The sequence below is a fragment of the Silene latifolia genome, chromosome Y (genome assembly GCF_048544455.1).
Source record: "Silene latifolia isolate original U9 population chromosome Y, ASM4854445v1, whole genome shotgun sequence".
Classification (NCBI taxonomy): domain Eukaryota; kingdom Viridiplantae; phylum Streptophyta; class Magnoliopsida; order Caryophyllales; family Caryophyllaceae; genus Silene; species Silene latifolia.
In genome coordinates this window covers 42,008,359-42,023,200 of record NC_133538.1, presented here as the reverse complement: position 1 = coordinate 42,023,200, position 14,842 = coordinate 42,008,359, and the positions used below count along the sequence as shown (strand labels likewise).

Genomic DNA, 14,842 nt, shown 5'->3' with positions numbered 1-14,842 from the left:
ATAATTAAATGTTGTATAAATCATGGGGAGTCCCATATGCACCTAATTCTCTCAAATCCATTAGCCAATCAGAAGCCAAAGAAAAACCCAACTTTTATACTATGTAGATTCCAAGCAGTCCAACTCTTACAAACTTCATTTTTTGTGAGATTATTATGTCAAATATGATAATACTTCGCATGGATAACTCATTCTGAAAGTATAGAAAAACAATAACGTTTAAAACTTAACTAAAGTCGTTACAAAATATTCAAACAAGTGGCCCGTGCATCGCACAGGCATTAAATCTAGTATATATATAAAACTGGGTTGGGAAGCTGTGGATACGCTACGTAGCATATCCAGCGTTAATGAAACGCTGTGGATGCGCCACGTGTCCTATACAGCTTTAATGACAAACATTAATTACAACTAATCATTTAATATGAGCATAATAAATGCGGTATAAATCTTAACAAAATATTAATTATAGTTTAATAAATTTATTATAAAGTTACATAAAAAAATTACGGTAATTTGACTCTAAATTTAGTAAAAAGTTATTTTGATAAAAATTCTAAAATGTAAATAATTACGTTCATTGCGAAAAATGCTTTCAAATGAGTATAATTTTGATTATATTTATTGAAATATTTTTATATTTTACATTTACGTAAAAAAACATTTTGAGAAAGTTATAAAACTTAGACCATTAAATCCGGTAAGAAAAATATATTTGGGAGAGTCATTGTATTTATTAAAAATAGAACTTAAAGAAAACTACTAAGAAATAAGTTTTTATAGTGTGAGAATGAAAAAAATTATATTGCGAGAAATTGAATACATGTGAGATTTTGATAGGTTTAAAGAGAATGTATGTACACAGTAACACATTGATCGCAAGTAAATTTAAATAATCAAAACAAAAGTAATGCTTATTAAGTAATATAGTATTATAAACGCCATGAAAATGTAGAAAACACGTTACATTTTTCTTTAATATCTTCAATTAAATATGTATGCATCAAGTATAAAATATTAATTATGACTGACTAAATATTACTTTTAGTTGAATATTTTATATGTTATCTTTTAAATACTTTGAAGTTAAACCTCAAAAAAAAAAAAATTGAGAAATTTCAATCTATTTTATTTACAGGTAATTTATTAAACATCATTGTATAAAAATAATATAATTGATAATTGTTTAAAAAACAAAAGGTGTAAATTTCTTATAGATATGTTTAACACATAGCACTTGCAGCACACAATCAAAAGAACTGAATAAGTTGAGTTTGGACTCCATATATTTGATACATAAATATCAGACGTTATACATAAAAAAATATAAATTATATAAAATTATATTCACATCATTTTGAACAAATATTAACTGGTTCGGGACATAATGTATCGTTAAATAATAAAATGTGAGAACTCAATGTTCATCGTTGCGTTATTCAAGTCTAATTAGGTCCACTAATAAATGGCAATTTTTGTAAAATAAAAAAATAGACAAGGACAATATGGTTATTTCACAACTAAAAAACTTACTAAAAATTGGAAAGGGGGAAGAAAATCCGACTAGCTTCGAAAATGAAAGAGAGAAGAAATAAGCGACTAGGAGGGATTATGATATTAGATAAGTAACAAATTTATTTATAAAACGTTTATCATGCATAATTAATTATCACTTATTAATTTTAATAATTAAAATTGTATGTATTTTATTTTAAAACATTGAAGTTAAACCTAAAAAAAATTAAATTTGAGAAAAATTAAATTATTTTTATTTCTAAGTAAAAATATTAAAGATCATATATGAATGATATTATTTTTCTTCAATTAAAATAATAAAATTTTAAAACAGGACGCGCGAAGCGCGGGATACTACCTAGGTAGAAACGCTGTGGATGCGCCAAGTGTCAACCCAGCCTTAAATACACGTATTAATTACAACTGAAATTAAATACAAATATAATAAATGCTGTATAAATCTCAGCAAAATATTAATTATAGTTTAATAAATTTTATTATAAAATTATATTAATAATTACGGTTGTTTGATTCTAAATTTACTAAAAAATTATTTTGATACAAATTCAAAAATGTAAATAATTACGTTTATTGTGAAAAATACTTTCAATTGAGTATAATTTTCATTATATTTTTTGAAATATTTATTTTTATATGTAGAGATGATTAAAGTGAGTGTTTCACAATGTTTTACATTTACGTAAAAAGAATATTTTGAGAAAGTTATAAAACTTATACTATTAAATCCATTAAGAAAAATATATTTGGAAGAGTCATTGTATATATTAAAAACACAACTTTAAAAAAACTACTAAGAGATAAGTTTTTATAGTTTGAGAATGAAAAAAATTATATTGGACAAATTGAATACATATGAGATTTTGATAGGTTTCAATAGTGTGATAACGAGTATGTGTACGACTGTGTATGTACATAGTGATCGCGACTGCATTTGAATAATCAAAACAAAAGTAATGATTATTAAGTAATATAGTATTATAAACGTAACGACATAAAAAAGTAGAAAACACGTTACATTTTTTTTAATATCTTTAATTAAATATGTATAAGTCAACAACAATAACAACAACAACAACAACAACAACATCAGAGCCTTAATCCCAAAATAATTTGGGGTCGGCTGACATGAATCATCCTTTAGAACCTAAATATGTATAAGTCAAATATAAATTATTGATTATGACTAACCAAATACTCCGTATTACTTTTAGTTAAATATTTTATATGTTATCTTTTAAATACTTTGAAGTTAAACATCAAAAAATAATATTTGAGAAAGTTCAACCAATTATATTTATATGTAATAAACTCTTAAACATCATTATATATAATTGTTTAAAAAAAGAAAAGGTGCAAATTTCTCATAGATATGTTTGACACATATCACATGCAAGACACAATCAAAACATTTGAATAAGTTGAGTTTGAACTCTATATGTTTGATAGATAAATGTCACATGTTATACATAAAAAATTAAAAATTATATAAAATTATGTTCACATCATTTTGAATAAATATTAATTAATATGAGACATAAAGTACCGTGAAATGATATAATTTGAGAACTTATTGTTGATTGTTGTATTATTCGAATAAATTTTATTTTGATTAGTATGATATTTCACCAGTCACAAATTTATTTATAAAACGTTGATCATGCATAATTCATTATCACTTATTAGTTTGAATTAAAACTTTTACGTATTTTATTTTAAAACATTGAAGTTAAACCTAAAAATATTAAGGGTGTGTTTGGCCTAGTTTGTAAAAGTGTTTTTGGCCTCAAAAACACTTTTTGGCCAAACACATCATTTTCTAAAAGTTAAACAAAAAATTCTCAAAAGCTAAAAATCCATATTTTTGCCCATAGAAATAGAAGTAGCAATTTGTTATTTTTGCTTTTGAAAAACACTTTTGAAAAATTAAGCTTGAAAAATAAAAACTCATTTTTGAGAATCGAGGCCGTAGATGAATAATATAATTTTTCTTCAATTATAATCATAAAATATTAAAACAGGCCGCGCGAAGCGCGGAATGCTACCTAGTGGGAGGATAAAGATAAGTTATTTGTAATTCCCTATGCATTATACTTTTTGTCTTATCTAACCATGTGGGTGATATTTGACCGATCAAAGATCTATTGTAATATGTAATGAGTCCGTCACACGTTACCCACATAAAATGGCCTCGTTATTGCTATTGTGTTTTGGTTTTCGTAAAGTGGTTTATTTCAACCTTTGTGACAGCACATCACTCTTGGGATTGGGTTACTGTTTGTTTGTTAATTATGGATTATGGATGATTACTATAGATCTTGTGGATTGTTTTCGTTGTGTTTCATTGTTTTGTGGATTGCTACAGAGTTTTTTTTTTTTTTTTTTTTTTTTTTTTTTTTTTTTTTTTTGTTTTTTTTTACAATACCACCTTAGAGACGGCCAGACGGGGTGCCTTACTGGTGTAATGACATTGTAAATTTGTAATGCGTTTTTATGCATCTGATTGTGCTTAAGTTATGACGATTGTTTGTGATTAAGTTGAAATTGCATAAATTTGAACTGTGAATGATGATATATGTGATAGATGGACCAACTCAACCAAAACCTTAAGGTGATGGTTAAGACCCAACTATTATAAATATTCCTAACTATTATAAATATTCCTATTAATATGTTGGTCATTCTTGATATTTTTATATTTTTTAATCATGAAAATTTGGCTCGTACTGTTACTTATTTTGCAGAATTCTACAGTATCAGGCATTCAGGCCCATATGATGGAAACAACGTCAAATGAGATAGTCCTTAAGACCCATTTGATGGAAACAACGTCAAATGAGATAGTCCTTAAGAAACCGAAAAGGTTAACGTCCGTAGTCTGGAATCACTTCGAGAGAATTAAAAAGGCTGATATTTGCTATGCCGTTTGCATTCATTGTAATAAGAGATCAAGTGAATCAAGTAACAGTGGAACAACACATTTGAGGAATCATCTGATGCGATGTCTGAAAAGATCTAACTTTGATGTCTCTCAATTGCTTGCTAAGAGAAGAAAGAAGGATAACACTGTAACAGTTACTAGCTCTTTTGATGGTTCACAGCAAAAAGATGAACATATTCCACTTGCTACAATAAAGTATGATCCAGAGCCTAAAAGAGTCGAGCCTATCTCTGTCGGGAACACAAAGTTTGACCAAGAGCGAGCTAGAATGGTTCTAGCTAGAATGATAATATTACATGGTTATCCATTAGCCATGGTCGATGACCTTGGCTTTAAGAGGTTTGTGAAGAATCTGCAACCAATGTTTGATATTCCAACAAACAGTGTCCTTGAGCTAGATTGTATTGCAATTTATGCATCCGAAAAACACAAAGTTTATTGTGTGCTAAACAGATTACATGGCAGGATTTGTATATCTGTTGACTTGTGGAATTCACCTGAAAATGCTAGATACCTGTGTTTGACTGCACAGTATATCGACGAAAAATGGAAATTACATAAGAAAATACTAAATTTCCTCATGATTGATGCTGCTCATAGTGAAGACATACAATCTGAGGTGATTATCAAGTGCCTAATGGATTGGGACATAGAAAGGCGAATTTTCTCCATTACATTTGGTGACCTTTTTACCAATGATTACATTGTTTCGCGAGTCAAAGATCATTTATCTCAGAATAAGCCCTGTTATAACGGATGTAAGAAAGATAAATAAAGAACGTGAAAAAGACAACAGATTTACGTGGTTCACTAACAATTTGTTAGCTACGTCCACCGGCAAAAGGGAAGAATATTATTGATCTTGAGGATTACTGATTTTTGAGTATACTCGTTAGAGTATTGATTTCAGACGACTCGATTTTTTGACAGATTTTCGAATTGAATAAAACAGATGAACTTATGAGAGTTTATATAGTACTCTCATAATGTATATTTTCCTTAACAGAATTAGGAAACCCTAATAGATATATGAAACCCTATAGCAATTTCCTAAACAGACAAGGAAACTAAATAATAGTTTCCTAAACAGATAAGGAAACTAAATCAGATGCGGAATTCAGAACAGATTCAAGGCATATTTTAACAAATATAATCTCCACCTTGACTTGAATCCTCTCACAATCGACAGATACCGGATGCACCATAACGGTGCGGATGTACCAGACGCACTAAACTAGTGCCGATAATTCTCTCCCTCCTCGCCTCGATATTGCCCACCATGGGGCAATCATATACTCTAACATTTAGCAAGTCCAAACAAATACTGGAACTTGCTATGCGGAATGTAAATGAGAACCTAACAAAGCGTAGAACCTTGAAAACAATACAAGGTATCATACTTAACACCTTTCGTAATCACATTTGAACCCTTGTAGACTTTCGTAACTCCACCTTCACCATGAAAATCGAAACCTTTACTTGTCCAACACACTTAAGGAAATCGGATTCTTCGTCATCGCGGAACATGTCTAACCTCGTTCAATGTGCGTAATTTACCATCTTGTGTCCGTAGTTTAATCGAGCCAATTCCAACTGTCTTACAAATAGAACCATTAGCCATATAAATATCGCCACCATCTATTTGCTTCTAGGTTGTAAACCACTCCCGGCGCGGACATATGTGATAGGTTGCTCCCGAATCGGGATCCACACATCATTAGGATGCGTGTATTTTTCAAAGAACTAGAGCATAATCACCTTCGTAATTGGTATCCGCTATTATTTGTGATCCAGTGCTTTGTCCCGTTTATTTTTCTTAGGACAATCAAATTTCCAATGCCCCTTTCCTTTACAAGAGTTACAAATATCGTAGGTTTAGGACCCTTAAAATCGATGTACCGAGAGGTACCAGCAGAATTAGAAGAACCGAGAATAAGACGGCTTCTTATAATTTTTCTTCCTGCATTTCGTCCATAACCCCGCTAGCTATTAAACTCGCGGCCCGATTATCTCAGAATCGTACCAGCCGCCTTATGGCGCAATTCTCTAGTATGAAGAGACGATCTAACATCTTCTAGAGACACAGTATCTTTACCAACAATGAAAGATTGCACAAAATTCTCATACGACAAAGGCAAAGATACTAACAGAATTAATGCGGCATCCTCATCCTCATCAACTTTAACATCAATATTACGCAATTCTAATAAAATTGTGTTTAACCGATCTAAGTGATCTCGGAGACAAGTACCTTCCTGCATTTTTAGATCGAATGACGTTGCTTTGAAGCAACTTATTGGTTGAAGACTTCGTCATATAAAGACTCTCAAGCTTTGACCACAAACCCTGTGCAGATTGCTCCTCCGCGATTTCAATAATAACATCATCAGCAAGACATAACATAATTGTTGAATGTGCCTTCTCCTCCAGAACATCCATCTCAGCGGTGACGGGTTCTGCCGCCTTCTTCACAAGCGGCGCCCACAACCCTTGTTGTTTCAACAAAGCCCGCATCTTGATTTGCCATAGACTAAAATTATTCCTCCCCGTGAATTTAACAATCTTCACGCTCATCCCAGACATCTTTCTTACCAATTCAGGAGCCCAGATAAATCTGGCTCTGATACCAGTTTGTTATAACGGATGTAAGAAAGATAAATAAAGAACGTGAAAAAGACAACTGATTTACGTGGTTCACTAACAATTTGTTAGCTACGTCCACCGGTAGAAGGGAAGAATATTATTGATCTTGAGGATTACTGATTTTGAGTATACTCGTTAGAGTATTGATTTTTGACGACTCGATTTTTTGATGATTTTGAATTGAATAAAACAGACATGAACTTATGAGAGTTTATATAAGACTTCATAATGAGATATTTTCCATAATGAATTAGGAAACCCTAATAGATATATGAAACCCTATAGCAATTTCCTAAACAGACAAGGAAACTAAATAATAGTTTCCTAAACAGATAAGGAAACTAAATCAGATGCGGAATTCAGAACAGATTCAAGGCATATTCTAAAAAGCCCCCTTTGTGTAATGGGAGACTGTTTGGTGTGCGTTGTGCGGCACATGCACTTCGGTTGATGGTTGGAGATGCCATGGATGCCCTGCATGAGGTGATACACAAAATAAGAGAAAGTATTCGATATGTTAGAAGCACACAAACTATGCAAGGAAAGTTCAATGAAATAGCCCAACAAGTTGGAATCGATAACGGGAAGAGCTTATTTGGAGATTGTCATATGAGATGGGACTCAACTAGTGTGATGCTTGAAACAGCTATGGCTTGTAGAACGGCATTCTCTCTGTTGCAGGAAAATGATATTGCCTATACGTTAGTTCTATCTGAAGAGGAGTGGGAATGGGCAAATTGTGTGACTGGCTACATAAAGCTTTTTGTCGAGATAACCAATGTAATGACAAGCAACAAATCATCCACTTCCCTGAGATATGTGATTTTCATGTGCAGTTGACTGATTGGTGTAATAGCTCTGATGAATTTATCAGATCCATGGCTTTGAATATGAAAGACAAGTTTGACATTTATTGGAGTAAATGCAGTTTATCATTGGCGATAGTAGTAATCGTTGACCCCTGATTTAAGATGAAGCTGGTTGAGTATTATTACCCCAAGATTTATGGCAGTGATGCTCAAGAATATATCAAGGAAGTGTCAGATGGAATTAAAGAGCTTTTCAATGAATACTCGATTGGTTCAACATCGATTTCTGTTGATCACGGTGTTGGAAGTAGTGCCAATGGGGTTAGAAGTGAATCTCGGGATCATTTGAAAGACTTTGATATGTTTCTCAAGGACACTTCACATGGCCAAAATACAGTCTCAAACTTGGAGAAATACTTGGAGGAACCTGTTTTCCCTCGTAGTCACAATTTCAAGATCTTTGATTGGTGGAAAGTTCATACCCCAAGGTATCCAATCTTGTCTATGATTGCACAAGATGTGCATGGAATTCCAATGTCAACGGTCATATCCGAGTTGGCTTTCAGGACTGGAGGCAGAGTTGTAGATCAGTATCGGAGCTCTCTAAGTTCAGAAACCATGCAGGCTTTGATTTGCACTCAAGATTGGTTGCAGGCAGAAAGTGAAAGTAGGGTACATGATACTATGTCTCTGAAAGGTTAGTTATTTTGCACGATGACTTATCGACTTGTTGTCCTGTTAAAGATACACAGGCTTATGATAAAATTACCAGTAGACAAACCCATTTTTTCTTATATATGAGGGTACTTATTTGTCGTAGTTTTTAGTGGGTTGATGTGTATGTGGGTAGAGTTATGAGTTAATTGGATTGGGTACATTATTATATTAACGTAAATCAGTCCTTCACGAGACTGTTTGTTTAACTAAAAGGGGTTTTCCACCATCCTTTGATTGTGCTTATGTTCTGTGCAGAATCTATCCCCTCATCGAGTTATTCTCCTGTGCCATTGTATATTGAAGCTAACTAGTGCTCTTTATGTGGTATGCTTTCCAACACGTCGTCTGTTTTAGATGCCAGAAACTTGTGTAAGATGGTCTTACAATGATTGGTGTACGGTCCTGAGCTCTCGAAGTTCCTAATTGAAAAAATACATCACATCTTGCAGTATGATCATCTTACCGTAGACTTGTTACTCATTCTTTGGACAGAATAATTTCGCATCACGACTGGTTTGGCTCGAGTCATTACGGCGTAGCAGGGCAAATTGGTTCACACCAAGCAATGTTCAAGAGAATAAGTTGCTCTCGACATTGCGGATTTGGAGATTTTTTGCTTCTCATTTTGTAAGGATCTGGTGACAAAATGAAGAGAGTTTAATCTTTATCCATTTTGTTGGTTTGGGGTCAGTATTCAGTAATACATTCTGACATCTGAGTTATTCTTCCCAAGTAAAACAATAAAGTATTAGGTGTTAATTTAGGTAATTGCTTCCTCTTAGTGTAGGGAAGTTTTGAATATGTATAAATGGATAATTTGATCTAGTAACATTATTTTATTATATTATTTATACTTTTCTTTCGTGTGTCGTGTTCATATTATACTAACTCAAAAAAATTTAGGTACAAGGTTTCGACCCGGTTTGTCCGGTTTGCAGGTGCGAGGTCGAGACTTGTCTTCATCTTGTTAAGGGGTGCGGTTGGGTGGGTGGGTTTTGGGACGGGTTGGGAGTGGAGCCAAAGATGGGAGACGGGTATGAGCGGGTGAGGGAGTGGGTGGAAGATGTGTGGAGGGAGATGGGGGTAGAGGAGAGAGGGAAGTTTATGATGGGGTGTTGGGCGATTTGGGAAGCTCGGAACAACTGGGTGTTTGAAGAGCGTTGTGTGAATGCATGGAATGTGGTTCGTAGGGTGGAAGAGCTGATGGCGGAGATGAAGGACGTGACCATGACTGCTGGGGGTCAGAAGGTTGGGGTAGGAGACAGAGGTGGGTCTGGTATGGGGGTCCTTAGACGAGGCAGGGGGGTGAAGGGAGTAGTAGGGGAAGCCTTGAAGAGGGGTGGATGAGGATCATGTGTGATGCAGGGGTTAAGGAAGGATGGGGCATTGGGTTAGGGGTAGCGTGTTGGGATAGGAATGGTGAGGTGCAATGGGCTATGGCAGATAGACGGAGAGGGATGGCGGAGGTGGAGGAAGTCGAGGCTGAAGCTGTGTTGGAGGGGATGAAGAAGGCTGCAAAGAGGGGGGGTGAGTAAGCTGTGGGTGGAGAGCGATTGCAAAACCGTCATTGAGTGTTTGCAAGATGGAAGATCGGGACGGAGCTACCTGTTTTTGATCGTGGAAGAGATCAGAAGACTTAGTGGACGCTTTGATAGTGTTGCGTGGCGACATGTTAATCGTAATTGTAATCGAGTAGCGCATGGTTTAGCTCATTTTTCTGATTCTTTCGCTGGTAGGACAGTTTGGGAAGCTTGCCTTCCGTGTAATTTGCTTTCGTTGAATATGGAAATTTAATTCCCTTTGGGGATTAAAAAAAAAAAAAAATTTAGGTACACAAGGTGTATAACGTCATTGACTCATGTCATTGACTCATTGCATACTCCCGCTAATAAAGAGTCTCCTTTTTTCTTTTTTTGAGAAACTCAACATGGGGTTTAATTGATTACTATCAAAATCAAATCAATCGCGGATTCGCAGCCAAAGCCGCTATGTATCGAGGTACGTCATTGTCCAGGCATGTCTACCAATAGACCAAGGGCCGAAATGCGCTAGGGTATGAGGGGAAAAGGTCTCCCCATGAACTCGTCACCATCGCCCGATCGATCCGACTTTGCTTTTTTGCATGTCCAACTTGCCCATTGTAATAAGTAAAGTCATACCCAAAAAAGGGATGTCACATAGGTGACCTTCATCCATTGCACTGCGGAAATTATTTATTTGCTACAGCTGTCTCGATCCCCCTTCATCTCATTAGAATATAGAACTTCATTGAAATCACCTATGCATAACCACGGTCGCAGACTCGGCTCCCAATAATCAAGTTGTTGACATGATAAATGAAGATAAATGACGATCTTGCGCAGCGGGCCAATCATAAAAGCCAGTAGCATATTGTAAACTACCGTCAAAATCATCTCTCCGCATAATTGTCAATCCTACCGACCGTCCCGCTCTATCAACTTCCACCCCATCAAACCCCTCAAAGTGCCCTATTAGTTTCCTCGTATCACAACTATTCAATCTATATCTATATCTATCTTTTATATATATATATATATATATATATATATATATATATATATATATATATATATATATATATATATATATATATATATATATATATATATATATATATAGAGAGAGAGAGAGAGAGAGAGAGAGAGAGAGAGAGAGAGAGAGAGAGAGAGAGAGAAGGGTTCTTATAAGGCCACTACATCTAATAAGTCCCTAAGTCCTTATAAAGTTATAAGGGCTTTTGGATGGAAGGGATGGAGGGATGAGATTACATCTCATTCAAGGGTCACAAATGAACCTCCCTAATCTCCCTCCCTAATTGTGTATAACTCCACCTAATTTTGTACAACTCTTCCACCATTCTAATCTCCCAACTCACTTCCTCATTCACTCATCCTCTCTCATTTCTCACATTCACTCTTTCTCTCTCATTTTCTTCCCACCCTCTCTAAAAAAAAAAAACCCAAACTAATACAAAAAAAACCCAAACAAAAAAAAAACAAAAAAATAACCAAAAACCCAGCTGACACCACCCTCCCTTCTTCCCGCCCACCACCACCCGACCTCCCTCCCTTCTTCCCTTCCCACCTCCCTCCCTCCATCAACCAACAACAACAACGCCAACAACCAAAGCAAACAACCAAAGCAACAACAACACCACCACCGACATCAACACCGTCACCCATGCCGCCACCCACCACCAAAAACCACCACGACCTCCTTCTGCCGCCTCCCTCTTTTTCCTTCTCTCGGATCTGCAAGCCCCCAGCCCACCACCACTGACCGCATCACCACACCGCACCACCACCGCCTCGCACCACCACACCGATTTCCGCCGCCACCATTGCCACCATTCACGCGTCACTTCCGTCTCAAACTCGATATTTTGTTACCTCCTCAATTTCTTTGTTTTTGTTCAGTTTATTTTTTGTTTTGCTTTGTTTTTTTTTTGTTTTGTTATTGTTTTGTTTTTGTTATTTGTTTTTGTTATTTGTTTTTGTTCAATTTCTTTGTTTTGTTTTCGTTTTTTCCAGATCTGAGTATTGGTTGTTGGTCGATTTTTTCGAATTTTTTGTGTGTTGTTTTTGGTTTTGGCCGGATGTTGTTGTTTTTTCGAATTTTTTAATTTTTGTGTTTTTGTTATTTGTTTTTTTAATTCTTTTATTAGCTTGTGTTTGTCTCTTTTTTTTTTTAGTGTTTTTTCAGATTTACTTTATTTTGTTATTGTTATTTGGTTTTTTTTTGTTGGTTATTGATGGGTTGTTTTTAATTTCTAATTTATTATTTGTATTGTTATTTCATTGTTAATTTTTTTTATTTGTATTGTTATTTCATTTATGGGTGAATTTTTCTTAATAGATAACATTTTTTATTTTTTTGGTCTAATTTGGTTTTGTTATTGTTACATAATTTTTTTGTTTTTTCATTTTTATTGTTACATAATTTTTTTGTTACTAAAGTTATACATTTTATGACTAAAGTTATACATTTTATGACTAAAGTTATACACTTAAAACATTAAAGTTATACATTTTATGACTAAAGTTATACACTTAAAACATTAAAGTTATACATTTTATGACTAAAGTTATACACTTTTTACATTAAAGTTACACTATTAACCAGGGCCGGCTTTTAGGGTGTGCGGGCCGCGCGGTCGCACAGGGCCTCCGATTTTTGGTGGCCTAATAAAGTTAAATTAAGCATATATACTAATTAGTGAGCATATTAACATGAAGTGTCGAATGACTCAGTGGTTGTGCTTGGGACTATTTTGGGCTTTCCATATTCATGCATCCCCAGGTTCAATTCCCCATGACTACACTTTTTCCATTTTTTTTTTTCAAAACTTTACTTGTACAGTATGAAAGAAATAAACACTCGTATAAACGTTCCCGTATACTAAAAAAATAATAAATCTTATAACAAAATAACATTTAAATTTATATAGGTATTAATGTAAAAAGTGGTAATTTCGAAATTCCGCACAGGGCCCCCGAAATCTCGGAGACGGCCCTGCTATTAACATCTAAAGTTATACATTGTATAAATTGAAGTTATACAACCATGCAAGTTTGTTTTGTTGGTTTTTTTGTTTGGTTTGGTTTTGGTTTTTTTTGTTATTTGATTTTTTTTTTTGTTATTTGTTTTTTTTTTTAATTATTGGTTAATTTTTTATTATTGTTATTGAAGTTTTTTTATTTTACTTTTTTGACTTATTGGTTTTTTTAATATCATCTTCTTATGTGTTGTTTCAAATTTGAATTTATAGTTCTAAAGTTATACAATTTTGGACTAAAATTACACAAATTTGGACTGAAGTTATACAAATAAGGACTAAAGTTATACAAATAAGGACTAAAGTTATACAATTTTGGACTAAAGTTATACAAATTTGGACTACAATTATACAAAAAATGATTGAAGTTATACAAATAAGGACAAAAGTTATACAAAAATGGACTAAAGTTATACAAAAAAGGACTGAAGTTATACAAAAATAGACCAAAGTTGTACAAAAAAAGACTAAAGTTATACAAAGATTGGACTAAAGTCATACAACAATGGACTAAAGTTATACAAAAATGAACCAAAGTTATACAAAAATGAACCAAAGTTATACAAAAATGGACTAAAGTTATACAAAAAATTGGACTAAAGTTATACAAAAATTAACCAAAGTTATACAAAAATGAACCAAAGTTATACAAAAATAGACCAGAGTTATACAAAAATGCACCAAAGTTATAACTTTAGTCCAATTTTTGTATAACTTTAGTCCAATTCTTTTGTATAACTTTGGTTCATTTTTGTATAACTTTGGTTCATTTTTGTATAACTTTGGTTCATTTTTGTATAACTTTAGTCCAATTTTTTGTATAACTTTAGTCCAATTTTTGTATAACTTTAGTCTTTTTGTGTATAACTTTGGTCTATTTTTGTATAACTTTGGTTCATGTTTGTATAACTTTAGTCCATTTTTGTATAACTTTGGTTCATTTTTGTATAACTTTGCTCCATTTTTGTATAACTTTCGTCCTTATTTGTATAACTTTAGCCCATATTTGAATAACTTTAATCCATATTTTTATAACTGTTGTCCATTTCTGTATAACTTTGGTTCATTTTTGTATAACTTTGGTTTATTTTTGTATAACTTTAGTCCAATTTTTTGTATAACTTTAGTCCAATTTTTGTATAACTTTTCGTTTTTTTGTATAACTTTGGTCTATTTTTGTATAACTTTGGTTCATTTTTGTATAACTTTAGTCCATTTTTGTCTTAGATGAAAAAAAAGTATCTCACAAAAAAAAAATGAGATTTAAAACACGAAATCTTAAAAAAAAACGTATAACAAGAAGAGATTTAAGAAAATGAATAAAAAATGAGAACTAACAAAATAAAAGACAACTAAAATAAAATAAAAGACAAAAAAAATAATGAATGAAAAAAACAACTCAAAACATACAAATTAACACAAAACGAAAAAAAAAAAATCGAGTTGAAAAAAAAAAAAAAAAAATCAGCGGCGGTGGGGTGGCGGCGGCGGGGGTGGTGGGTGGTTAGTTGGTGTCGGGTGGGGTGGTGGTGGGTGGTGGTGAATGAAGATGAGAGGAGTGGGTGATTTATTTGGGTTTTTTGATTTATTTGAATTTTTTGGGTTTTTTTATTTATTTGGATT

General features: G+C 33.3%; 1 pseudogene; it reads left to right on the top strand.

Annotated features, from left to right (window-relative positions):
• Positions 1-4,352: 4,352 nt before the first annotated feature.
• LOC141627922 (zinc finger BED domain-containing protein RICESLEEPER 1-like) lies at positions 4,353-8,954 on the top strand (annotated as a pseudogene).
• The last annotated feature ends 5,888 nt before the right edge of the window (positions 8,955-14,842 follow it).